The sequence below is a fragment of the Nuphar pumila genome, chromosome 2 (genome assembly GCF_984573655.1).
Source record: "Nuphar pumila chromosome 2, dmNupPumi1.hap1.1, whole genome shotgun sequence".
Lineage (NCBI taxonomy): Eukaryota > Viridiplantae > Streptophyta > Magnoliopsida > Nymphaeales > Nymphaeaceae > Nuphar > Nuphar pumila.
In genome coordinates this window covers 117,763,634-117,789,554 of record NC_143250.1, presented here as the reverse complement: position 1 = coordinate 117,789,554, position 25,921 = coordinate 117,763,634, and the positions used below count along the sequence as shown (strand labels likewise).

The following is a 25,921-nucleotide window of genomic DNA, read 5'->3' as shown; positions in this document are numbered from 1 at the left end:
CTCTTGCTCTCGTAATTAAATGGTTCTTCCAGATTACAATTTACAACCCTGCATTACTATTGGTGGAATTGATGTCTTAAGGAGAAATATGAACTAGGAGATTGTCAGTTGGGCAAGGAAAGCAAAACCAAAGTGGAAAAGGGCTTGGGTCTATGTAAATTTGAGCTTTCAACTGTGTACCTCTTCCTTGCGGATACTGTTCGAAACTGCTTAAAATTCAGTTATGATTACAGCCATGTGTAGAAACATAGCTTAAAAACATAGCCTGTTGACATTGACTCATAAAAAATCGATTGATTTCCCCCCTGGTCCACACAGATGCACCTTTCAACTTTTTATACACAAGTAATATATCATATATGAATTCTGATTATAGCGGAGTTTTATTTGTTCTAATTGTACATGAAACTATTCTCATGTTAATTTTCATTAAGACACCATGTCTAGTTTTTCTACCCACTTTAAATTCATGATAAATTGTTCATTTTAAGATCTTGATTACTTTGTCACAAGTTCACAACTGAGTTTTTTATTATATGGCGGTTGATTGTAGAATTTGATAGTTCATATGCACTAATAGTTAGATGATTGTGATGCTTTGTATATTAGCATAAATATGATGAATCTGCTTTCCATAGTTCATTTTTTATGCTTAAATATTAATTTCATCATCCTATTATTACCTAATAATTAATATTTTCTGTCAATGTATATCTGCCATTTCATGCAATTCTTTTTTTATTTATATAGCATAACAGAACCCAGTAATCACGGGGTTCACACCACTAAGTCCCGAGGCAAAACTGAATGAATTGAGTAATGAGCTATTGGCTGTGGATAGGGTGGTCTTCTTTGCAACTTTTTACCACCTCTCTATGCATTTGCAAGTCCACAGATCGAACCTTGAGTTTCTATGTGCCCCCCTTCACTTTTTTTGTGAGTAAGCTTGAGAAAAGATATATTCAAATTTTTAGTAATAGTAACAAAAAGTTAGCTAGCATAGTTGATCTTGGAAGGCTCTAATAGCCTACACATGTTTTCCACATGGGTGGAGTATACTTGGTGCTTGACTTTATTTAGCTTAGTTGGCTTGGAGGGGATGAAGGAGGATCTGGAGAACAAATAGCAACAGAAGCTCCTGCCTTTACCTATGCTGCTCACTTCCCTTGATTCAAGCCTTACTACGCCACTTGAAGATGACTTGAATGGAGAGACTGCTCTGTTCCTTCCATTACTAAGGACAGAATTCTCAGTCCAAACATAAATGTTATGAATGATATTAATGGGGAGAACTTTGTAGAAAATACGATGATGCAGTTTTGCTATCATGCTCTATTTGACTTGGGTGGCATTGCCTGCATTAATCTACTGATCCAAGAGCATGAGCATTTGCATGGATTGAGCACAAAGGGAAGCAATCAATCTTCAATAACTTTCCAAGGGTCTATACATGATAAGAATGCAGTTTTATTTGTTTGAAAGAATAGTATCCAGGTCAACAATTGTTTGGCAGAAAGTTCCCACTTCAGGAATTGTTTGCCAGATGGCCTGGTGGAAGTTGAAACTGTACATTCTTCTCCAGAAATTATGAATGGGAATGTGGATCAAGGGGCAAAAAAATTGTTGAAGGCATGTAGATAGAAGGTTGAATCAACGTGGTGGTCCCTTTCAGTAGGAAAGAATTAACTGGTATTTCCAAGATTAAAACTATGACCTATAGGCTATCCTGGCTAAGCTAATGCTGAAGAGGAAGCTCAAGATGTGTTGGTATCAACTTGGACCCCAAGAAGTGTGAGATTCTTCACTAGAATCTGTTTTGTGAGAAAGAGAGAAGAAGAGGAGAAGAGGGGCTGCGGCTGTCACGATTTCAATAATGAAATCGTGACCTAGAACCTGTATTTATGTTTTGATATACAATATGGGTCCGGGTCTGGTATAATATCCAGACCCGGTATAATGTCCAGACCCAGAATACATGGTACATTCGGTATGACATATGTGATATACAAAGTACTACTTTTTCACCTCCCCTCAAGTTGATCATGGTTTTAAACCACGAACAACTTGTCTTTAAGCATCCAAAAACGATCTTTTGTTAAGCCCTTTGTAAATATGTCTGCTACTTGTCTTTCAGTATTAACAAATTCAGGCTCGATCTCTTTTTCTTCAACTTTTTGTCTTACAAAACGCTGGTCGATCTTAATATGCTTAGCACGACTGTGATGTACTGGATTGAATGACATGTTGAGACCACTTTGATTATTACACAGCAACGTGGATCGAGAGATCATTTCTCCCACTTCAGTTAGTAAATGCCTGACCCATGTGACTTCGACAGTAGCGGCAACCATGGATCTATACTCGGCCTCAGTACTTGATCTAGCGACGACCTTTTGTTTTCTACTACTCCAAGAGACTAAGTTTCTTCCAATGAAGACACAATATCTTGATGTAGACCTTCGTTCATCTGGATCCCTTGCCCAGTTTGCTTCACAATATACAGTAAGCTCACACATACCCTTGCCAAACGATTTTGGAGAGTATATCAACCCATCTCCAATTGTTCCTTTCAGATATATGAGTATCCTCTTAACCGCCTCCATATGTCCAGTACGTGGTGCATGCATAAACTGAGACACTTGATTGACTGAATAAACAATATCAGGTCGAGTGAATGTGAGATACTGTCACATCCCTATTAGACTGCGATACCTGGTGGATCCTCACACAGGTCTCCATCATGAGTACTTAGTTTTTGGTGGAGTTCACTTAGAGTTCCTAGAGGTTTGCAGTTTTTCATACCTGCCTTGTTGAGAATGTCTATCGTATACTTGTGCTGGGTGAGAGTCAAGCCATCAGCCCGGCTATCGACTTCTACCCTAAAAAAATAATGCAAGGCACCAAGATCTTTCATTTTGAACCTCTGACCTAATAGGTTTTTCACTTCTTTGATGTGATCTCCAGAGTTTCCTGTGATGACAATATCATCCACATAGATTAGTAATAGGGTGATCACATTCTGCCTTTTAAAAATGAATAATGAGTGATCCGGTAGAGAGCGTGAAAATCTATGCTTTTGAATCTCAAGTGAGAAGTTGTCAAACCAAGAACGAGATGCTTGTTTTAGGCCATAGATAGCTCTTTTTAGCCTGCATACATGTGTTTTACAATCTTGCTCGTGATATCCAGGTGGTTGTTCCATGTAAACTTCCTCCTTTAAATCCCCATGCCAGGATGCATTTTTTGTAATACCTGAAAAAAAAAAACCCGAGTCCGACACGTGTCGGACACGCGCCAGGCACGTGTCAGACACGTGTTCTGGTCAGTGGGCGATCTCGGATCCGGGCCGGACCCGGACCCGGACCCGGCTTCTCGAACATTCGAGAAGCCGGTGCGCGCCCCCCCTTTTTAAAAGGGGGTAGGGTGCCTCGGGCGAGGGCATTTGCCCTCGCTCGACTCTCTCTCTTTCTCTCTCTCCCCCCTCTCGTTCTCGGCTCGTTTTTGGCGACGCACCGACCGGCGAAGGTCCGACCGCCCTCCGGCCACCACTTTGGTGGTGTCTCCCCCCCCCCCCCTTCGTGCTCTTTCGCCGCCGATTTCCTCCCTCTTCTCCGGCGACTTGCCGCCGGACTGTTGTGAGGTACGCGTTTTCCCCTCTTTTCCTTTTTTCCGTGGGCTGCGGACTCGTCGGCCGACAGGGGGTTGGTCCCCTGTCGCCGACAGTGCGCCGGTAGGATGGGGGCTTCGCCCCCCCCCCCCCCTGCTGTTGTGCTTGTGTCGGCTGGGGGCTTAGCACCTGTCGTCGGCCGCTCGTCGGTAGGGGGAGCTTCGCCCCCCCTGCCCGAGCCTCCTTGTCGGCAGGGGGGGGTCCTCCCCCCCCTGCCATCGTCGGTGTGTCAGGGGGGGGAGGTTTGGCCCCCTGACACCGACGTTTTGTCGGATGGGGGCTTAGCCCCTATCGCCGGCCGGTTGTTGGCAGGGGGCTTCGCCCCCCCTGCTGGGGTCTGTTTGGTCGGCAGGGGGTTTAGCCCCCTGTTGCCGGCGTGTTGTCGGCAGGGGGCCTGGCCCCCTGCCGTTGTTTGCTGCATTGGTAGGGGGCCTGGCCCCCTGCCATTTTTCCGGTTATCGGTAGGGGGCCGGGCCCCCTGCCATTTTTTCTCGGTTGTCGGTAGTGGGCCTGGCCCCCCTACCATTTTCTGTTTGGCGGCAAGGGGCTTGGCCCCTTGCCTTTGTGTTTGCTGGCAGGGGGCGGAGCCCCCTGTCACCTCTGATTGTCGGTAGGGGGCCTGGCCCCCCTACCGTTATCTGTTTGGCGGCAAGGGGCCTGGCCCCTTGCCTTTGTTTTGCTGGCAGGGGGCGGAACCCCCTGTCATTGTTCTGTTTGGCGACAGGGAGCAGGGCCCCCTGTCGTCTCCTTTGTTTGTCAGCAGGGCTCAGCCCTTGCTGATCGCTCGCCCTTTTGGGATTTGTTTTGCTTCTGGCTTGCTGACCTCTTTAGTGTGTACAGGTTGCACGACGGAGCGCTCGCGTGTCTCGTGGCCCGAGACCCTTCGAACTTACGCCCGCAGGCGTGCAGTGATCCGCGACTCCCCAAGGTAGGGGAAAGTTGCGTGAAAGGATTTGAATGAACTAAACTAAACTAATTGGAAGATATTTAAAAGAATCTGCTTATATACGTATATATATGTCTTTATAACTCAAGGACGCGGTTTTGCGATCCTTGTCCTGTTTATTTTCCAGCATTTACTTTCTGCTGCCGTTGCGCTATATGTGCCCAGGCTTCCCTTTCTGTCTTTTTAACTCAAGGACGCGGTTTCGCGATCCTTGTCCTATTTACATTTCAGTATTGTACTTTTTGCCGCCGCCGCGCTATATGTGCCCAGGCTTCCCTTTCTGTCTTTTTAACTCAAGGACGCGGTTTCGCGATCCTTGTCCTATTTACATTTCAGTATTGTACTTTTTGCCGCCGCCGCGCTATATGTGCCTAGGCTTTCCTTTTCGTCTTTTTAACTTCAAGGACGCGGTTTCGCGATCCTTGTCCTGTTTACTTTTGCAGTACTTTACTTTCTGTTGCCCCGCGCTTTATGCGCCTTGGCTATTATATTTGTGCATTTTACTTGTTGCTTTGCTTATTTATGCTGACTCATTTCTTGCCTATGTTATATAGACTTCGATTTTGCTATTGTTCTGCCTTGCAGGTGCTTTTAGAGATTGCTGTCAGTACTCGAGCCCCTTTGTATATTCTTGGCGGCTTATGGCTATAAACTTAGCAGTATCATGCGATGCTATAATGCGTAGCGCAGAGTGAATGGGTCTTATGTTCGGTTTTGAATATCTCACTAAGCGATAATCATGCGCCTTCACAGGCAAGATGCTCGAGTGGGTCGAATAGACCAGGGCATATAGAGCAAGGTGATGAAGTTGAATAACCCTTCATCGTGCTTGTTCGGGCTGGTTCATCAAGAGAGAGGATGGATGGTACAAACCCTTCGGTGGACAGGCCATTCATGGCCATTTCGAGCAAAGGCTCGGCTTCCCTAGTCATCGAAGATTGGGGAGTTGGCGTCACCATAAGTATCCTAGGTGGTAGTCGCCCGGCACTTCTGCAGAAGTTGGATGCATCCATGGGCCCCTTCTAGCCTTTGGGGACTTGCTCTCTCGACCACAGGTCGTCCCCTTAGGAGCGGACTCAGTCAGTCCTTCAGGGTATAATAAGATATATGGCATAATGGACCCCTGAAAGGTTCTCGATTGTTTCTACGTTCATACATTGTGCGTACCCACAATGTCCAGATAATAAGCAGATCACACTTATGGCATGCTCACATTTATTTGTTCTCGTACTGTTACTTTTACCTCACTATCTGTTTGTACTTACGATAGTTGGAAGGTATGCATGATAAGACTGTTTATGATTGCTTACAGTTATATTGATATCACTGTATTACTTGTTTGCTTATGTTTATGACATACCGGTTAGCTTTGCTATTCACTTGCGTAGATTGTATCTATTTCTGCTTGCTTCTGTTCAAGCATGCTTTAGATTAGTTCATTTTACTTCTTTTAAGCACCTACCAGTTTTCAGAACTGACCCCATTCCTTTATGGGTATAGGTGACAGGTAGCTCTTCTTTGGTGGTGGTGCAGAAGCTACGAGGTCAAAGTTTCGCCTCTCTCGTCGACTCGCTGGCTATTTTGTTTTTGTACCCTTTTTTTGTTTTGGGGGTGGACACCTTCTGCCTTGTATAAATTAACTCTGTCTGTTATAAATGCACTTTTTATTCTCTGCTCACTATTTTGGTTTAAAAAGGTGAACTTGTATTTGTGATGAGTCTTTTTGCTAAAGTACCCAGAAGCTTTGACTCGTGTTTTTAAAACCCTTTGATATCTTTTGAAATTCTTGCTGCAACTCTGATTTTTCCTTAAAGGTGTTTCGATTTCAAATCTTTTCCTTTCTCGAGTCAAACTTTTGGGGCGTTACAACTTTTGGTATCAGAGCCAGGACGAGAATGGTTGAGCTTTGACATCGAGCTTCCCACCGCACTGTAAGTAGACATTTAATTTTCTTGATTTGATAAAATTAATGCTTTACTTTTACCTTGAACAGTACTTGTGTGTAATGGATCCGTCTGCTGGTCCGAGTGGCCACCACGGCAGGGGAGGGCGCCGAATGCGCGCTCGTTCGGTTAGAGGTAGGGGCTTCCATATGGGGAGGGGACATACGGTGTCCTGCGAAGAGTGTTGGGCTAATCGCCCACCTCCACCGGTGGTTCAGGAGTCTGCTGAAGTTGTCATCCCTGACCTTAACATGCCAGATTTACCTTTAGCAGTCCTTGAACCTTCGCCCCCAGTAATCTCTGAGGGCCCTCCTCTCCCTATTCCTGGTGTGGATTTTCCAATTGAAATTTCAGATTCGTCTACTAGTGGCTCGGCTTCATTGGATTATACACCTTCGACTCCGATGTATGATGTGGAAGTTCCTTCGGATGAGCCGCTCCCTTTTGTCCCTCGACGCAGATTTAGGCGTACGGGGAATAAGAGAGAATACCTTCGCCAGTTTGAACGTCCCTAGAAGGGAGTACTTGTAAATTTTTGTTCAATATTTTGTAAGAGAGGCTGTGAACTCTCATGCGGATAAAGTTTTCTTTTGGCTTGTATACCAGCATCGCTGGAATTTTTGTATATGCGGTAACTTAAGATCTATGAAATATCTTTTGTTTCTTAATTGTCTTGGTGCATTCTAACGCATTTTATGTGTTTTTAAGGATGGCTCGTCGACCAGATGAGGATTTGTCGGAGGACGGGCTCGAACGCAGGGGATTCATTATGGATTCTCTGAATGCGTTAGCCGAAGCAATTCGAAATCAAGGGACTATGCAGAGAAGTCAGGCTCCAGAGCAGGGGGTCTCTTTCGAGAAATTCTTAAAGTTAGACCCTCCTGTTTTTTCCAGCGGAGCGGACCCGGATGAGGCAGAATACTGGGTCAGTGAGATTGAGCGAGTCTTTGACGTCCTCACGGTTCCTGAGGAGAAAAAGACTCTATTTGGGTCCTTTCGTTTAAAGGATGAGGCTCGTATTTGGTGGCATACCACCCGCAGGATTCGTTTCTCAAGCATTGGCACGGTGCCCTGGGAAACCTTCAGAAAAGCATTTCTCGACAATTATTTTCCCCCTCATGCAAGGGAGAAAAAGAAGATGGAGTTTTTGGAGCTGTGTCAGGGCAGCTTGACTTTGAATGAGTATGCGGCCAAGTTTCAACAGCTGGAGAGGCATTGTCCCAACCTCTTCGAGGATGAGCGTGAGCGGGCACGGAAGTTTATTAGAGGCCTGAAAGAAGGACTCAAGCACAAGGTTCTTACTAGCATGCCTGCAACCTTAGCGGCAGCTGTCGAGACAGCTGCTTTCCTCAATGACGAATGGGAGCGCTCCAAGAGCATTCAGACCCGGAAGCCACCTACGACTGGTGGTGATCGAAGACGGACGCAGCAGCGTAGTCAGGCCAAGCAACCGTTGTTGCCCATCAAGGTTGAAGGAGGTAAGCAGCCAGTTCTGCCTGTAAAGGTGGAAGGAGAGAAACCGTCAAGTCCCCCGGCAAAAAGGCAGCGAAACCAGTATCGTCTGCCACGGCGACCGCCTAGTGGAGCTTGCGGTAAGTGTGGGAGGTTTCACGCGGGTCAGCCTTGCCCTCGTGAGACAGGTGGCTGTTTATATTGTGGCAAGATGGGCCATTTCATTCGTGATTGCCGCAAGAAGGCGGCAGACGAATTCAAGCAGGCCACCGGTGCGTCCCAGCCACCCCTGCAGCTTCAGGCACCATCATCGACCCTGCCAGAGCAGCCACAGACCAGCGGCGTGAAGAAAGCTCCTGCGCGCGTCTATACCGCTACGGCCGAGCAGTTGACTAAAGGAGATCTCGTGCAAGGTACGATTTTAGTTGCAGATCGTGCAACCTTCGTTCTTTTCGATTGTGGTGCTACACACACGTTTATTTCTGCAAGTTTTGCTGCACAATTGAAATTGCCTATATCTCAATTAGACTCTGCTTTAAATGTTTATAATCCGATTGGGAAGAATACAGTTTGCGTCACCTACTTGCCAGATTTAGATGTGGTTGTGGCTGAGCGACATATGCCAGCCTGTGCCATTTTGCTCGAAATGTCTGAGTTTGATGTTGTCCTGGGCATGAATTGGTTGCACAAATATCATGCCAAGGTTTTATGCCGTGAGGGTAGAATTGTTCTGTCTCCTCCAGGCTCTTCGAAGGTGAAATTTCGGATTCCACGATCGGTACGAGAGACCAAAATGATTTCAGCTTTTCAAGCACAGAGCTTCTTACGAAAGGGATGTTCCGCTTTTCTCGTAAATCTCATTCAGTCAGTGGAGACACTTACCCCCATTGACGAGTTGGATATAGTACGTGATTACCCCGATGTTTTTCCCCAAGAATTGCTTGGTCTTCCTTCTCCCCGAGAAGTGGAGTTTTGTATTGATTTGTTGCCCGGCACCGCACCTATCTCGAAGGCTCCGTATCGTATGGCACCCGCTGAGCTTGAAGAGCTCAAAAAGCAGCTTCAGGAGCTTATGATTCAGGGGTTTATTCGCCCTAGTGTGTCACCCTGGGGGCTCCCGTTCTCTTCGTGAAGAAGAAGGACGGATCTTTGAGGTTGTGCATTGATTATCGAATGCTCAACCAAGTCACGATCAAGAATAGATATCCGTTACCGCGTATTGAGGATTTGTTCGATCAACTGCAGAAAGCTAGGGTCTTCTCCAAGATTGATCTTAGATCCGGATATCATCAGCTTCGGATCAAGGAAGACGATGTTTCGAAAACAGCTTTTCGTACTCGGTATGGGCATTTTGAGTTCACTGTTATGCCTTTTGGACTCACTAATGCCCCGGCAGCTTTTATGGACCTTATGAACCGAGTGTTCAGGTCTTTCTTAGACACCTTCGTGATCGTGTTTATCGACGACATCCTGGTCTACTCTAAGAGTTGAGAACAGCACCGAGAGCATTTGAGCATTGTCTTGGAGACCTTGCGAAGGAAGCATTTGTTTGCTAAGTTCTCCAAATGCGAATTTTGGCTCGAGGAAGTGATGTTTTTAGGGCACGTCATCTCGAAGGATGGGGTGTCCGTAGATCCTGCAAAGGTTGAGGCTGTGTTGAACTGGCAGCAACCAAGAAATGTGCGTGACATTCGAAGCTTTCTGGGATTAGTTGGATACTACCGCCGGTTTATCCAGGATTTCTTCAAGATTGCTCAACCTATGACCAAGCTGCTGAAGAAAGAGACAAAGTTTTTATGGGACGATAGTTGCGAGGCCAGCTTTCAGTCTCTGAAGGAGCGACTTACTTCTGCTCCTATCCTGGCCTTGCCTTCTGGCCAAGAAGGATTTGTGATTTATACCGATGCCTCAGGACGGGCCTGGGCGGGGTTCTTATGCAGAATGACCGAGTGATAGCATATGCCTCTCGTCAGCTCAAACCGCACGAAAAGAATTATCCTACGCATGATCTTGAATTAGCCGCGGTAGTCTTTGCTTTAAAGGTATGGCGACATTACCTATATGGTGTGCAGTTCGAGGCTTTCACTGACCACCAGAGTCTCAAATACCTCTTTTCTCAAAAAGATCTCAATATGCGTCAGCGGCGATGGCTTGAGTTTCTTAAAGATTACGATTTTTCGCTTTCCTACCATCCAGGAAAGGCGAATGTTGTTGCGGACGCCCTTAGCCGCAAATCCTCTGGAATTTTGGTCAGCACGTTGGCTGCTGAGTGGAGGATGATCGAGGATTTTGTTTCATGGAAACCTTTCCTTTCTCCAACAGGTTCGTTGCGTTTATCAAACCTCATAGTCCTTCCAGAGTTGTCTACCCGAATCATTGCTGGGCAGAAGCTTGATCCACGCTATGAGGGGTTTAAGGCGAGTGCGGCTCGGGACAGTTCTTCGTTCCGTCTGAAGGAAGACAGTAGTATTTGGTTTAAAGATCGCCTTTGGGTCCCTAGTGACCCTGCCCTGAAGAATGAAATTTTGTCTGAAGCGCATGGATCGAAGTATACCATCCACCCCGGAGGCACAAAGATGTTTAAATATCTACAGAGGAGTTTTTGGTGGAACGGCATGAAGCGTGAAGTAGCAGAGTTCGTGTCTAGATGTTTGACTTGCCAGCAGGTCAAGATCGAACACCAACGACCGGGTGGAGTCACGCAGCTAATGGAGATCCCACTATGGAAGTGGGAGGACATCGCTATGGACTTCGTTGTCGGGTTACCTCGAACGAAGAAAAAGCACGATGCAATTTGGGTAATAGTTGATCGACTCACTAAATCCGCGCACTTCTTGCCTTTCCGTCTCGGCCAGTCGCTCGACAGCCTTGCGGATATGTATATTCGGGAGATCGTTCGCCTGCACGGAGTGCCAATCTCTATTATATCCGACCGTGATCCGAGGTTCACTTCGAGATTTTGGGGGCAGCTTCAGCAAGCCTTGGGAACTAAACTAAAGTTTAGCACAGCTTTCCACCCTCAGACTGATGGGCAGTCAGAACGCACTATTCAGACCCTGGAAGATATGCTACGTGCTTGTATGATTGATTGGCATGGAGAGTGGGATTCTCACGTTTGCTTGGCCGAATTTGCCTACAACAATAGCTACCACGCAAGTATCGGCATGGCCCCATACGAAGCTTTATATGGGAGACCGTGTCGGGCACCAATTTATTGGGATGAGGTAGGTGAGCGAAGGCTCGAGTCACCCATCGTGCTCCAGCACTATACCCAACAAGTGCATCTTATTCGGGAGCGTCTTCGTACTGCTCAGAGCCGGCAAAAGAGTTATGCCGATCGACGTCGTCGAGAGCTTTTCTTCGCAGTTGGAGATATGGTGTTTGTAAAGGTATCTCCGACAAAGGGTGTTTTCCGTTTTGGAAAGAAAGGGAAATTGAGTCCCCGGTATATTGGACCTTTCGAAGTTTTGGAGCGGATAGGTGGGACGGCCTATCGGGTGGCGTTACCTCCGCAATATGCTCAGATTCACAACGTTTTCCACGTGTCTATGTTGCGAAAGTACATCCACGATCCATCCCATGTTGTTTGCTTTGGCGACGTGGATGTTCGAAATGACCTAACCTTCGAAGAAAGACCAGTGGAGATTGTTGATCGTTGCGAGCGAGTGACGAGATCCAGGACGATACCTTTTGTTAAGGTTCGTTGGCGACACCATGGCTTCGATGAATGTACTTGGGAGCCAGAGGCTGATGTAAGAGATAAATACCCCGAATTGTATGCTTGAAACTTTTCGTAATAAAATTTCGCGGACGAAATTCTTTTAAGGAGGGAAGAATGTAATACCTGGAAAAAAAAAACCCCGAGTCCGACACGTGTCGGACACGCGCCAGGCACGTGTCGGACACGTGTCCTGGTCAGTGGGCGATCTCGGATCCGGGCCGGACCCGGATCTATGCCGGACCCGGACCCGGCTTCTCGAACATTCGAGAAGCCGGTGCGCGCCCCCCCTTTTTAAAAGGGGGTAGGGTGCCTCGGGCGAGGGCATTTGCCCTCGCTCGACTCTCTCTTTCTCTCTCTCTCTCTCCCCCCTCTCGTTCTCGGCTCGTTTCCGGCGACGCACCGATCGGCGAAGGTCCGACCGCCCTCCGGCCAACACTTTGGTGGTGTCTCCCCCCCCCTTCGTGCTCTTTCGCCGCCGATTTCCTCCCTCTTCTCCGGCGACTTGCCGCCGGACTGTTGTGAGGTACGCGTTTTCCCCTCTTTTCCTTTTTTCCGTGGGCTGCGGACTCGTCGGCCGACAGGGGGTTGGTCCTCTGTCGCCGACAGTGCGCCGGTAGGATGGGGGCTTCGCCCCCCCCCCCCCCTGCTGTTGTGCTTGTGTCGGCTGGGGGCTTAGCCCCTGTCGCCGGCCGCTCGTCGGTAGGGGGAGCTTCGCCCCCCCTGCCCGAGCCTCCTTGTCGGCAGGGGGGGGGTCCTCCCCTCCCCTGCCATCGTCGGTGTGTCAGGGGGGGGGGGAGGTTTGGCCCCCTGACACCGACGTTTTGTCGGATGGGGGCTTAGCCCCTATCGCCGGCCGGTTGTTGGCAGGGGGCTTCGCCCCCCCTGCTGGGGTCTGTTTGGTCGGTAGGGGGTTTAGCCCCCTGTTGCCGGCGTGTTGTCGGCAGGGGCCTGGCCCCCTGCCGTTGTTTGTTGCATTGGTAGGGGGCCTGGCCCCCTGCCATTTTTCCGGTTATCGGTAAGGGGCCGGGCCCCCTGCCATTTTTTCCCGGTTGTCGGTAGGGGGCCTGGCCCCCCTACCATTCTCTGTTTGGCGGCAAGGGGCCTGGCCCCTTGCCTTTGTGTTTGCTGGCAGGGGGCGGAGTCCCCTGTCACCCCTGGTTGTAGGTAGGGGGCCTGGCCCCCCTACCATTCTCTGTTTGGCGGCAAGGGGCCTGGCCCCTTGCCTTTGTGTTTGCTGGCAGGGGGCGGAGCCCCCTGTCACCCCTGGTTGTAGGTAGGGGGCCTGGCCCCCCCTACCATTTTTTGTTTGGCGGCAAGGGGCCTGGCCCCTTGCCTTTGTTTTTGCTGGCAGGGGGCGGAACCCCCTGTCATTGTTCTGTTTGGCGACAGGGAGCAGGGCCCCCTGTCGTCTCCTTTGTTTGTCAGCAGGGCTCAGCCCTTGCTGATCGCTCGCCCTTTTGGGATTTGTTTTGCTTCTGGCTTGCTGACCTCTTTAGTGCGTACAGGTTGCACGGCTGAGCGCTCGCGTGTCTCGTGGCCCGAGACCCTTCGAACTTACGCCCGCAGGCGTGCAGTGATCCGCGACTCCCCAAGGTAGGGGAAAGTTGCGTGAAAGGATTTGAATGAACTAAACTAAACTAAACTAATTGGAAGATATTTAAAAGAATCTGCTTATATACGTATATGTATGTCTTTATAACTCAAGGACGCGGTTTCGCGATCCTTGTCCTGTTCATTTTCCAGCATTTACTTTCTGCTGCCGTCGTGCTATATGTGCCCAGGCTTCCCTTTCTGTCTTTTTAACTCAAGGACGCGGTTTCGCGATCCTTGTCCTATTTACATTTCAGTATTGTACTTTTTGCCGCCGCCGCGCTATATGTGCCCAGGCTTCTCTTTCTGTCTTTTTAACTCAAGGACGCGGTTTCGCGATCCTTGTCCTATTTACATTTCAGTATTGTACTTTTTGCCGCCGCCGCGCTATATGTGCCTAGGCTTTCCTTTTCGTCTTTTTAACTTCAAGGACGCGGTTTCGCGATCCTTGTCCTGTTTACTTTTGCAGTACTTTACTTTCTGTTGCCCCGCGCTTTATGCGCCTTGGCTATTATATTTGTGCATTTTACTTGTTGCTTTGCTTATTTATGTTGACTCATTTCTTGCCTATGTTATATAGACTTCGATTTTGCTATTGTTCTGCCTTGCAGGTGCTTTTAGAGATTGCTGTCAGTACTCGAGCCCCTTTATATATTCTTTGCGGCTTATGGCTTTAAACTTAGCAGTATCATGCGATGCTATAATGCGTAGTGCAGAGTGAATGAGTCTTATGTTCGGTTTTGAATATCTCACTAAGCGATAATCATGCGCCTTCACAGGCAAGATGCTCGAGTGGGTCGAATAGACCAGGGCATATAGAGCAAGGTGATGAAGTTGAATAACCCTTCATCGTGCTTGTTCGGGCTGGTTCATCAAGAGAGAGGATGGATGGTACAAACCCTTCGGTGGACAGGCCATTCATGGCCATTTCGAGCAAAGGCTCGGCTTCCCTAGTCATCGAAGGTAGGGGAGTTGGCGTCACCATAAGTATCCTAGGTGGTAGTCGCCCGGCACTTCTGCAGAAGTTGGATGCATCCATGGGCCCCTTCTAGCCTTTGGGGACTTGCTCTCTCGACCACAGGTCGTCCCCTTAGGAGCGGACTCAGTCAGTCCTTCAGGGTATAATAAGATATATGGCATAATGGACCCCTGAAAGGTTCTCGATTGTTTCTACGTTCATACATTGTGCGTACCCACAATGTCCAGATAATAAGCAGATCACACTTATGGCATGCTCACATTTATTTGTTCTCGTACTGTTACTTTTACCTCACTATCTGTTTGTACTTACGATAGTTGGAAGGTATGCATGATAAGACTGTTTATGATTGCTTACAGTTATATTGATATCACTGTATTACTAGTTTGCTTACGTTTATGACATACCGGTTAGCTTTGCTATTCACTTGCGTAGATTGTATCTGTTTCTGCTTGCTTCTGTTCAAGCATGCTTTAGATTAGTTCATTTTACTTCTTTTACGCACCTACCAGTTTTCAGGACTGACCCCATTCCTTTATGGGTGTAGGTGACAGGTAGCTCTTCTTTGGTGGTGGTGCAGAAGCTACGAGGTCAAAGTTTCGCCTCTCTCGTCGACTCGTTGGCTATTTTGTTTTTGTACCCTTTTTTTGTTTTGGGGGTGAACACCTTCTGCCTTGTATAAATTAACTCTGTCTGTTATAAATGCACTTTTTATTCTCTGCTCACTATTTTGGTTTAAAAATGTGAACTTGTATTTGTGATGAGTCTTTTTGCTAAAGTACCCAGAAGCTTTGACTCGTGTTTTTAAAACCCTTTGATATCTTTTGAAATTCTTGCTGCAACTCTGATTTTTCCTTAAAGGTGTTTCGATTTCAAATCTTTTCCTTTCTCGAGTCAAACTTTTGGGGCGTTACATTTTTTATATCAAGTTGACTCAGCTTCCATCCATTTTCAACAGCCAAGGAAAGAATAATTCGAATCGTTCCCATTCTCACCACTGGGCTAAAAGTCTCATCATAGTCTTGCTCTGCTTCTTGGGTGAACCCTTTTGCCACCAGTCTTGCCTTGTATCGTTCAATGGTCCCATCTGGTTTATACTTTATTTTGTAGATCCATTTGCATCTGACAACATTTTTGTCAGGTGGTCTCGGAACAATTTCCCAGGTTCCACATTCATGCAAGGCTTGCATTTCATCATTCATGGCTTCTACCCATTTGGTAGAAGTGGCTGCCTGATAGTACATAATAGGTTCATCTTCTTTATTGAGGGCAGTTAAAAAGAGCTGAAAATCCAAGCAGAAGTTGTTATAGCTGACCCACCTATCAATAGGATGTTGCATGCGATTGGATCTTCTGACCTCAAGAATATGAGAGGAAGTAGGTGCATCTGCTGGGGCGTGATTTAAAAGGTCTAACGCGGTCGTTCTTTGTCTAGTATAGGAAATGCCTTTGTATCTGCCTGGTACCGATGATAGTACATCTTCTCCATTTTGTAATCTCGATGCACCAATAGTCTCAAACATTTCTTCTTTCGGCTGCACACAATCTGGAGAACAAACTTCATTGGGACTGACAAAAAGTTTTGAGTTCAGCCAAGGATAATAAACTTCAGTTGTGGTAGAGGACATATCCGCTGTGCCAGCTTTGTGATTAAAATTTTGTTCATCAAAGACAACATTTCTTGAGATTTTGATACGTCTGTTAGCGGGATCATAACACCTATATCCTTTGTAGTCTTCTGCATATCCCACAAATCTACACTTTTGAGCCTTGTCCTGAAACTTGTTTCTCAGGGACCGATCAATGTGCACATAACAAACACATCCGAATGCACGTAAATCATGATAACTAAGATGAACCCCAAAAAGACACTAATAAAGAGACTTATTTTCCAAAATAACCATTGGCAATCTATTTATCACATGTACGGCAGAATGAAAAGCTTCTGTCCACAGATTGATGGGAAGATTACTGTCATGTAGCATACTCATTGCACTTTCGACGATATGCCTGTGTTTTCGCTTAACAATCCCATTTTGTTGAGGTGTGTGTGGACAAAACACCCTTCTTCCTATCCCATTATTTTGAAGAAAAGAAATAAAGTCACTAGATGATAACTCTCCTCTTCCATCACATTGAAAAAATTGGATGGACTCAGAGAATTGATTTTTACTAAGGAGAGAAAGTTTTGAAACAAAAGAAAAACTTCTGACTTATTTTTTATGAAATATATCCAGGTGTATCGAGAGTAGCTATCAACAAAAATTAAGTAGTATCTACTTCCAGATCCAGAGGCAACTGGGGCAGACCCCCATACATCAGAACATATTATCTCAAAAGGCTTTGAAGCTCTCTTGTTAACGGAGTGAAAAGGCAATACATGACTTTTGCACAAAAGACAACTGGAACACTTTTGACTTCTCTCATCCACATTGAAACTTTCTTTTGGAATGAGATTATTAGAAGCAAGTTTCTCAATAAAATGACTCCCACAATGTCCTAATCGACTGTGTCATAGGAAAGGCTTATTACATTTGGAAATACTAAAACATTTGCTAAAGGGAAAGAACACGACTCTAACGAAGACTTCAAATCCAGATGAGTAGAGCGGACAAAATGACATGGAGCTTCTTGAAAGACATACATATTGCCTTGTCTCTTTCCTTCAGCGAACGTTTCCCTCGTGCGAAGGTCCTTGACCTACACAGAGAAGGGAGTGAATTCGACTTAAGTATGATTATCATCAACAAATTTAGAAACAGAGACAATATTTTTCTTGATATTGAGAGCATGAAGGACATCATAAAGTTCAAGGGTAGAATGTGACATGGGAATGACAGATTTTTCAACGTGAGAAACATGATGGTAGGATCTATCTTCAGTGACAATCTTACTTTTACCAAAATAAGGAATATGTTTAAAAAGTTTACCTGCATCACCAGTCACGTGAGTTGCTGCCCCTGAGTCAACAAACCAAGTTCCTTGGTCATTCTGCTTTAAATTCAATTCTGACAAGGGGGATATCAAAAGATCTCTAATCTCTCCACTGCTTTTGATACTGCTAGACTTCTTTTTTGGTTATGTCTGTGGAGGCTTTCCTTTATTTTCAGGATTGTGCCAACAATTCTCCTTGATATGCCCCATTTTGTTACAAAGAAAGCAAGTGAGAATAGATCTTTGTCCCTAAGCATGGGTCAACATATTTGGAGTGGGAAGCAATCCACATCCTCCGTGTCCATTTCGCCCTTGTCCCCCTCGCCCCTGTCCTCGACCATAAGTCACCTATGTGGCAAAAACTTCTTGAGAATTTGCATGAGCGTGGTTTTCTTCAGAAAATCCTTTCAGAGTCATTTCATACTGAATTAATTTATCCCGCAACTCATCAAAAGTAGGAAGAGCAGGCAAGCACAACAGTGAAGTGACAATCATATTATAATCGGATCCCGGTCCACTCAGAGTTTGTTGCACCATATCACTGTCGCTCACTGCACATCCTATAACTGCAAGTTGGTCTGTGATAGTCTTCATCTTGTTTAGATATTCCATGATGGTCATGGAGTCTTTTCTCAGCAGCTGGAATTCCCTCTTGAGAAAAACCATCATCGTCTATGAAACTTGTGAATACGTCTGAACCAATCTCTCCCAAAGTTGCAGGGCTGTACAATTGTCAGGGATTGCAACAAGAACCTCTTGAGACAATGTAGAGGTAATGTATGCAACTACTGATTGGCCTTTCCTTTCCCAGTTGAGATATTCTGCATTTTTGACATACACAATTGAAGTTGCCCCTTTATCATCTTTCTCTTCTCTCGTAATAAATTCTATCGGAGCTGGAGTGGTTCCATCCAGATGACCTAAGAGACCTTGGCTCCTTATAAAAGGAATGATTTGTCTCTTCCAAATCAAGAAGTTTGAGGTGGTTAACTTTTCGGAAACAAGCTGATTGAGGAAACTCGAAGGAAGACTCGATTGAGAAGAAAGGGAATCCATGATGATTTTTTTTTTAACAAGGGTATTCATGAAGTGCCCAATCTATTGCCAGAGAACTTTGTTGGTCGCCCCCCCTTTTTTTTTGAAGCTGGGCAACCTTCAAGAAACTGGCGATCAGAAAATTTCAGATTCAAAAGGAGAACCAGATCTAAATTTTCTTTCCTCTTGTTATATTTATAAGGTTTGTGATTAACGCAATAAGAAGTTCTGAACAACACACTTTGAACAAAATTTAAAACTGATTGTGTTTTCAGACAAAACGCATATGGGTATGATGTGGATAGAAGGCAGAATGCTATATGAATATCAGATGTGACAACAAGAAGAAATATACTGTAGAGTGTAGACGCTTGATAGAGTAGACTCAGATTGAAATTTGCTATCAAATATAAAGTCTGAAAAAAAAAAGGAAACTTAATATTTCAGATCTAATGCAACTTCATGCTCATATCTGAATATTTCGGTTCAAGTGAAAAAGAAGAATGCGCAGAGGTGGAGTATTTCAGATCTGGTGCAGAAACACGACCAGATCTGAATATTCTAGACGAAGAAGATGGGTCAATTTTAGGGATTCACCTGAAACTAGGGATTCATGTGAAACGTGATCCTTCCAGACAAGAATAAGAAATAAGAAACCTCGAACGATTTTAGGGATCCACGTGAGACATGAATCCTCCAGACAGAAAAAAAAACTTATGAAAAGAAGAGATGGAAGAAATAAGAAACCTCGAACCTCTCTTGATTGGAACAGTCAGGTCGCACCTTTTGGAAGCCCCTTCAAGCCCTAGGTGGATCTCGGCTTTGATACCATGTGAGATTCTTCACTAGAATCTGTTTTGTGAGAAAGAGAGAAGAAGAGGAGAAGAGGGGCTGTGGCTGTCACGATTTCAATAATGAAATTATGACCTAAAACCTGTATTTATGTTTTGATATACAGTATGGGTCCGGGTCTGGTATAATATCCGGACCCGGTATAATGTCCAGACCCAGAATACATGGTAAATTCTGTATGACATATGTGATATACAAAGTACTACTTTTTCAAGACCATTGTTGGTCAGGGCACCACCTAAGTGCTACATTTTTAAACTTTTTGTCTTCATAACAATGCATTTACCTGGGGATGACTTCTTGTCACCTACCTCAATATGTACCATTTTTCATGACATTTTATTTTTATTGGTTAAAGAAAAAAGGATCCACTCTAATGTTTGGGAATTTAGCCCTCCTCCTTGCTAGTTTTCCATATCCTTAGGTTCTCATCCGTTGGTCAATTTTGTATTCGTCAGGATCCTTTCAAACTAAATCTAGAGCTTATTATCTTGTTCTTGAGAGCACATAGCGTATATTGAAAATAAAACTGTAGGAGCTGAGGGGGAGAAAGTCTGATCCTTAATTCTTAAACGGGGACACATTCCACTACTTCTCATGGACCTATTTAAAGAGAATTAACTTCAAGAACTTTAATATGAGCAAACAAACCCGCATACATGGCTACATTTAAAAAACTAAGTAATAATTCTACCTTCCATACATTTTCTGACGATAGTGGTTCCTCAAATATAATACTGTTTTATGAAACTATATTTTGAGCCACAATTACCTAAAAAGGCTATTCTTTTAACCGTAGTTTAGAAACTCGTGAGTTGACTGAGTCTACTCAGTCACTCCCCTCAACCAGTCCACGTTTATCTACCTTGTCATTTTCAGATTTTTAGGTTTTAACTACACATAATTTATGTTGTCCATAGTAGTTGTGACGATAGAGACAAAGTTTACTTGTCTTATTTTGTACATGAATTTATTTCATGCTAACCTTCGTGAAGATGGAAGTAATTTTGTAATTGCTGTTATTACTCTGTGTTTGTGATATTGTTTTTGCATTTAAAACTTTGATTGCTTTATTAATATCACAAGTTCACAACCAAGTTCTCTTCATGATAGTTGATTGTGGAGTAGAATAGTTATGCACTTATGCATTAGTAATTAAATGATTTTGATACTCAGTGCACTAGTTTAGTGATTCGTAAATTTGAGGAATCTATTTTCTACACCTAATAGTTTTTGATCCTTTATGTGAGTTACATCACAAAACATGATTTTAATTGTTACGTACATGACAATAACTTTGATGTTATAGACTTTTCTGCTATTGTTTAATATCCTCTCTCTCTCTCTCTCACACACACACACACACAAACACATGGGTGCAAAATGCCTAAGTGCCAAGTTTAGACTGAGTGAAAAGTCACTTGGTTTTTAAACTATGCTTTCAAGGCATGGAATATAATGAGGATTTCATAATTTGCTGTCTCGTTTATTACATTTTTATTGGAAAGGATTGAAGGACAGCATTTTGGTTATGCACTCCTCTTGTGGACAAATACACATGCACATGCAGACACTCAAACTTACTGACATTGATATATTAATTGTCAAGGTCCAGAGGCACATTATATTTTAAATATCTATATAAAACTCTTTCACAAGAAGCTCTAAGCTGGGGGGGCTAGACACAACTCACAAGGACCTGTTGCCATTTTCTTAAACATGCCATTTTTATGCAAAGACAGCTGAAAAATGAGTGTTTATGACAGATTCAATAAGCTAAGTTCAAGTGGCTTGCAGTAAGGCTATGAGATATTTTGGGAACATATACTTTTTATAATCAAAGCCCAATATGTGAGCTATTATGGCGGTGTCTATTCAACATTGGTGCACCATCCAGGTCCTAGTACCCATGTTGACATAAGTACTGGGTATGGGTTGAGTATGGCTTGAGTTGGATTCGGTCAGACCCAGCACAGTCATGATCCAAATCCACCTTTTTTTCTTTTAGTTGACCTGGTCAGAGGGGTGGGGCCTTTTTGGTATGGCCCTTGATCTGACCCAAGAGACAATCCCCCTACCCTTCCCCTTCCTGCCAGTTGGCGTAATAACTGGCAGGAGAAGAATAAGAAGAAGAAGAACAAGGAGCAAAGGGGGAGGGAGAGAGATCTATTGTCTCTTCTTCTTCCTCCATCTCTTTCATCTTCTTCTTCTTCATCATCAGAGGGAATTTTTTGGGGGGAGTGGGGGGTGGGGGTGGTTAGGGGACAAAATAGGGGTCATGCCCCTCTCCCTGCCCCCCTCCTTTTTCTTTTTGAAGAAAAGCCTACTTAGAAAGAGGTGCCTTTTTTTTCAAATATTTTATACAAATGCCATTCATGTGTGTTAATGTCACAAAATGGTGCGGATTCCAATGCATTCTATGATAATCTCTAAGACTCAAAACATTAAACATTTGAACAACAAACTTGAGAATTAAAGGATACACATCAAAATGTAAATAAATAATTTTATTCATAATGGACATGAAAAGAAATACAAAATAAAATTACATTCAAACCTCACTACAATACTTCAAAGAATAATAATGCACATCCCTAATACTACTCATCACTCTCTCTACCTTACACATACACACACCATTTATTTATAAAGGAGAGGAGGAGAGGAAGTCCTCTCAATAGCCAAAAAAGAAGCCTCCCAACAACTAGAATTCTAGCCGTTGGGACTAAGTCAACTTGTTTGACTTAATCCTCAATATATATATTGTAAATATATATATATATATTATAATAAATATAGATATAATATATATATATATTGTATGTATATAAAAATATATATAAGTGTACATGTGAACATATACGTATATACTATACTATATATATAAGTATGTATATGTACAAATAACAATATACATATATACATATGTATATACAAAAGGATACATTTAATCTTAACAGCCCCCCTCAAACTTCCAGTGACTCACTGTAAGTTTGCAAATGCAAATAAGCAACTCATTACATAAAATATCATTTGTCTTCATCAATTTCTTTCATTCATAGCTTCCTTCAGGAGGTGCTCTATTGTATGCTCCATTAGACAGGAGATTTTTAATTATCATCAAACCTGTAAATAGAGCTAACAAAACACCCAACTATACAAAAATATATCTTAAGAAGATTTCAAAGGATAATTATATTAGCTATATATTATGGAGAGAGGATGGCCAAGCACACAATATAAAAATTATCTAAGTTAACATCATTTAAAGAGAACCAAACATTAATTTTCAAATAAGATGAACTTTTATCATTTTAATTATACATGAAAACATGCATTAGTTAAAGTGAATACACATATATTTATCACATAAAAGATGTGATTACTAAAGAAAGAACTCACAAAAGAGTTAAAATCACAAGACAATTTTACACAGCGGAAGATATAAAAGACAAAAGTGTTAAAGAAACATTAATTTTTCAAAAGATAATACCAAGTGTCAAATACACACAATAGCCACTATGGGCATACACATAAGAGATTTCACTAATGAAATGCTTAGAAAAACATGTAATGAAATATGCAAAATTATAAAAAACAAAGTACAAAAGCAAATACAAGTCCAAACATGGACAATACAAAAATACGAAGGCACAATACAAGCACAAAAGTGCATAAGCACAAGTCCATTATGGGACAATACAAAGAGCCAACAAAGGGCAACACAAGCAAAATTAAAATATATATTTGTTTATTGAATATATGCTTGAAAAAACATAACCTTATGCAAATTATGCAAGACAATTAATCATAGGATAACTCATGCAAGTAAAGCATATACAATGCAAAATGCATGAAAATATTTCAACAACCATTTCTCATAAAAGAGAAAATGAGTTTAAAAAATTTACGAATAGATTTTAAAAATCTCATACATTATAATGAATGAATCAAACTAAAACACTAGTTTAACCACCACAAGCAATTACTTCCTAGGCCTCCAAATCTCAAACATCAAGTGTATCAATGACTAGAACAAGAGCATAATTAACATGCCACTAAACGGCCAAAGACATACGAAGATGTGTATAAACATCTTGTCTACGTATAATGACACTTAAAAACAAGTGTATCAGCGACTAGAATAAGTGCATAATGCCAACGAAGGGGTAAAATCACACACGAAGGTGTGACTAAGCATCTTTTGTCTACATATAATGACACTAAAAAGTCAAGTTTATCGACTAAATCAAGAGTATAATACCAACAATGGGCTAAAAACACATGCGAAGGTGTGAATAAATATCTCTTGTCGACATATAATTACACACTAAAAAAGTAACACACTAAAAAAGTAACTGTATCAGTGACTAGATCAAGAGTATAATCTTAATGCCAATAAAGGGCTAAAAACACACACAAAGGTGTGAACAAACATCTCTTGTCTACATATAATGACATTTAGATAAGAGGCATAAAAGAAAAAGACACTCGAGGTAAGAAAACTTGTAATGGAAGCATACTAATGTTATTAATAAAAATATCAATTTTACCATCTTCCGAAATACCATAGTTTCAAAAATAGATAACCATCATAGATAAACAGAGTTATAATCATCTATAATAATAATGACCATACAACAAATGACTGAAACACCACACTCAGATCCAGAGATCAAACAACTATCAGTTATAGCCAAACCATAAGTTGACAATTTAAACTGACATAAAACGAGGTGCATACAACTCACCCCAACAAACATCTCTGAATCAACAAAAACATATATGGATTCAGAGGCCAATCAACTATCAATTAGATCTAAGAATGGTGTCAACACGACATACATAAACTTTGATAATTGTAGATTGATAAGATGATTTGAGGTGCACAGATAACTCACCTCAACGACTAACTCGAAATACCAACAATAATTAGTTCAGAGGCCAATCAACCATCAATCAGACCAAAGACAAGTGACATCATGTCACTCGTAACCTTTAGAAATCTAGATTGATAAGATGACATGAGGTGCACATACAACTCACCTCAATGGCTAACCCTAAACCAACAAGGCCAAGAAAGATGATGCATCATATAAAATTTTGTGATGAACAAATCAAAATGCCATAAAAAGGCAATACATACTCATATAATTCAATTTTCAAATGGGTGTGTTTATATCAAATATTCGATTTGAAAAGACAAGTTTCAAATCAAACTCAATATAAGTTGGGTAAAAACCTTAGCATAAAAAAAACTTAGTGCAATTATATGCACAACAATATGTCAATGGATGCAATTATATGCAATACATGATGTCTTATGACAATTTTCATGAACTTGAATAAGCAAATATCGAGTCATGCCTAATATAAGCACTTTTCATAAAAGTGACAGAATTATGAAGTTTGAGAATCCTTCAAAAGATTATAAATCCACTAATGAAAAAACAAATGCACTAATCACATCACATATAAAAAGATCAATAAATCTCATTAGTGAGACAACACATATCACAAAAAGTTAGAGCTAAATCATAAGTCTATTGTGAAGCAATTGAAGGCAATAAAATGGAGATTCTCAAGAGTTATATAAAAAAACTTAAGTGCACTAGTGCACAAGGACACAAATAAAAAAACACTAGTAGGCGAGATACAAAGAGCCATCTAAGGGCTACATACGATCCTCACAAAGAAGAACAAGAGTCATAAAAAAAATATAGATGTTTTTTATAAAATACTCCCTAAGAGCCATAAAGATCCACATATATATGATCACACTAAACAAGAGATTTTTTCTCATAATGTAACATTCTTCAATAAGCATGATGTATAATATCTATATGCAATAGAGAAATCACAAGAGATGAACTTATTTTTTATACGACACCAAGTCATACTTATGCCATTTAATAAAGTCTTCTTTAAGAATATACCAAAAAGGAAATCTTAATCTAACACGTGTCATTTGAAAAAAAAATGTTTACTTAATAGAGCAATATTGCTCAATATATATGAAATAACATATTAAAAAATAGATCATAATAAAAGATCATTCTTGATCATATCATAATATATTAAAAATTTCAAAGATAGAACATACATATGCTAAGAAATATGAATTTTAGTATTTTGCCAAAAAAAAATATAATATTTTAAGAAGCCACATTTTCAACTTGAGTGAATAACTACAATGGTGTTCTCTAAGAAACACACTCACAATACCCATAAAGGTAATAAAAAAGAGGTGTTCTAAAAGAACACAATCACAAATCTCACAAAGGGGATACACAATAAGACACAATATAGAAATATATTTTTATTCAAATGAAAATGAGTTGTGTAAAAGCATATATATCTTTGCAAAATATAGTTTTTCACTATAGATATCCATATTCTAAGACATATCAAAACACAACAATTTTTACCTACTTCAATAAATAAAAAATATATATATATATATATATATATTTAACATAACTCCTTTTACAACTTATCATACATATAAAACACAAGAAGCCGAAGATACATACCAGAATGCAAAATCCTTTCCAAGACCCTGATGCCTTGCTTTGATACCATGCCACGAAATGGTGTGGATTCCAACGCACTCCATGATAATCTCCAAGACTCAAAACATTATACATTTGAACATCAAACTTGAGAATTAAAGGATACACATCAAAATGTAAATAAATAATTTTATTCATAATGGACATGAAAAAAATACAAAATACAATTACATTCAAGCCTCACTACAATACTTCAAAGAATAATAATACATAACCCTAATACTACCCAT

The 25,921-nt window shown here is 42.3% G+C and overlaps 1 protein-coding gene across 3 annotated transcripts in view; it reads left to right on the top strand.

Moving 5' to 3' along the window:
• Positions 1-25,921, top strand: part of LOC149846890 (omega-amidase, chloroplastic-like) — a 67,595-nt gene that overhangs the window by 34,833 nt on the left and 6,841 nt on the right. The gene's annotated exons all lie outside the window — the stretch shown is intronic.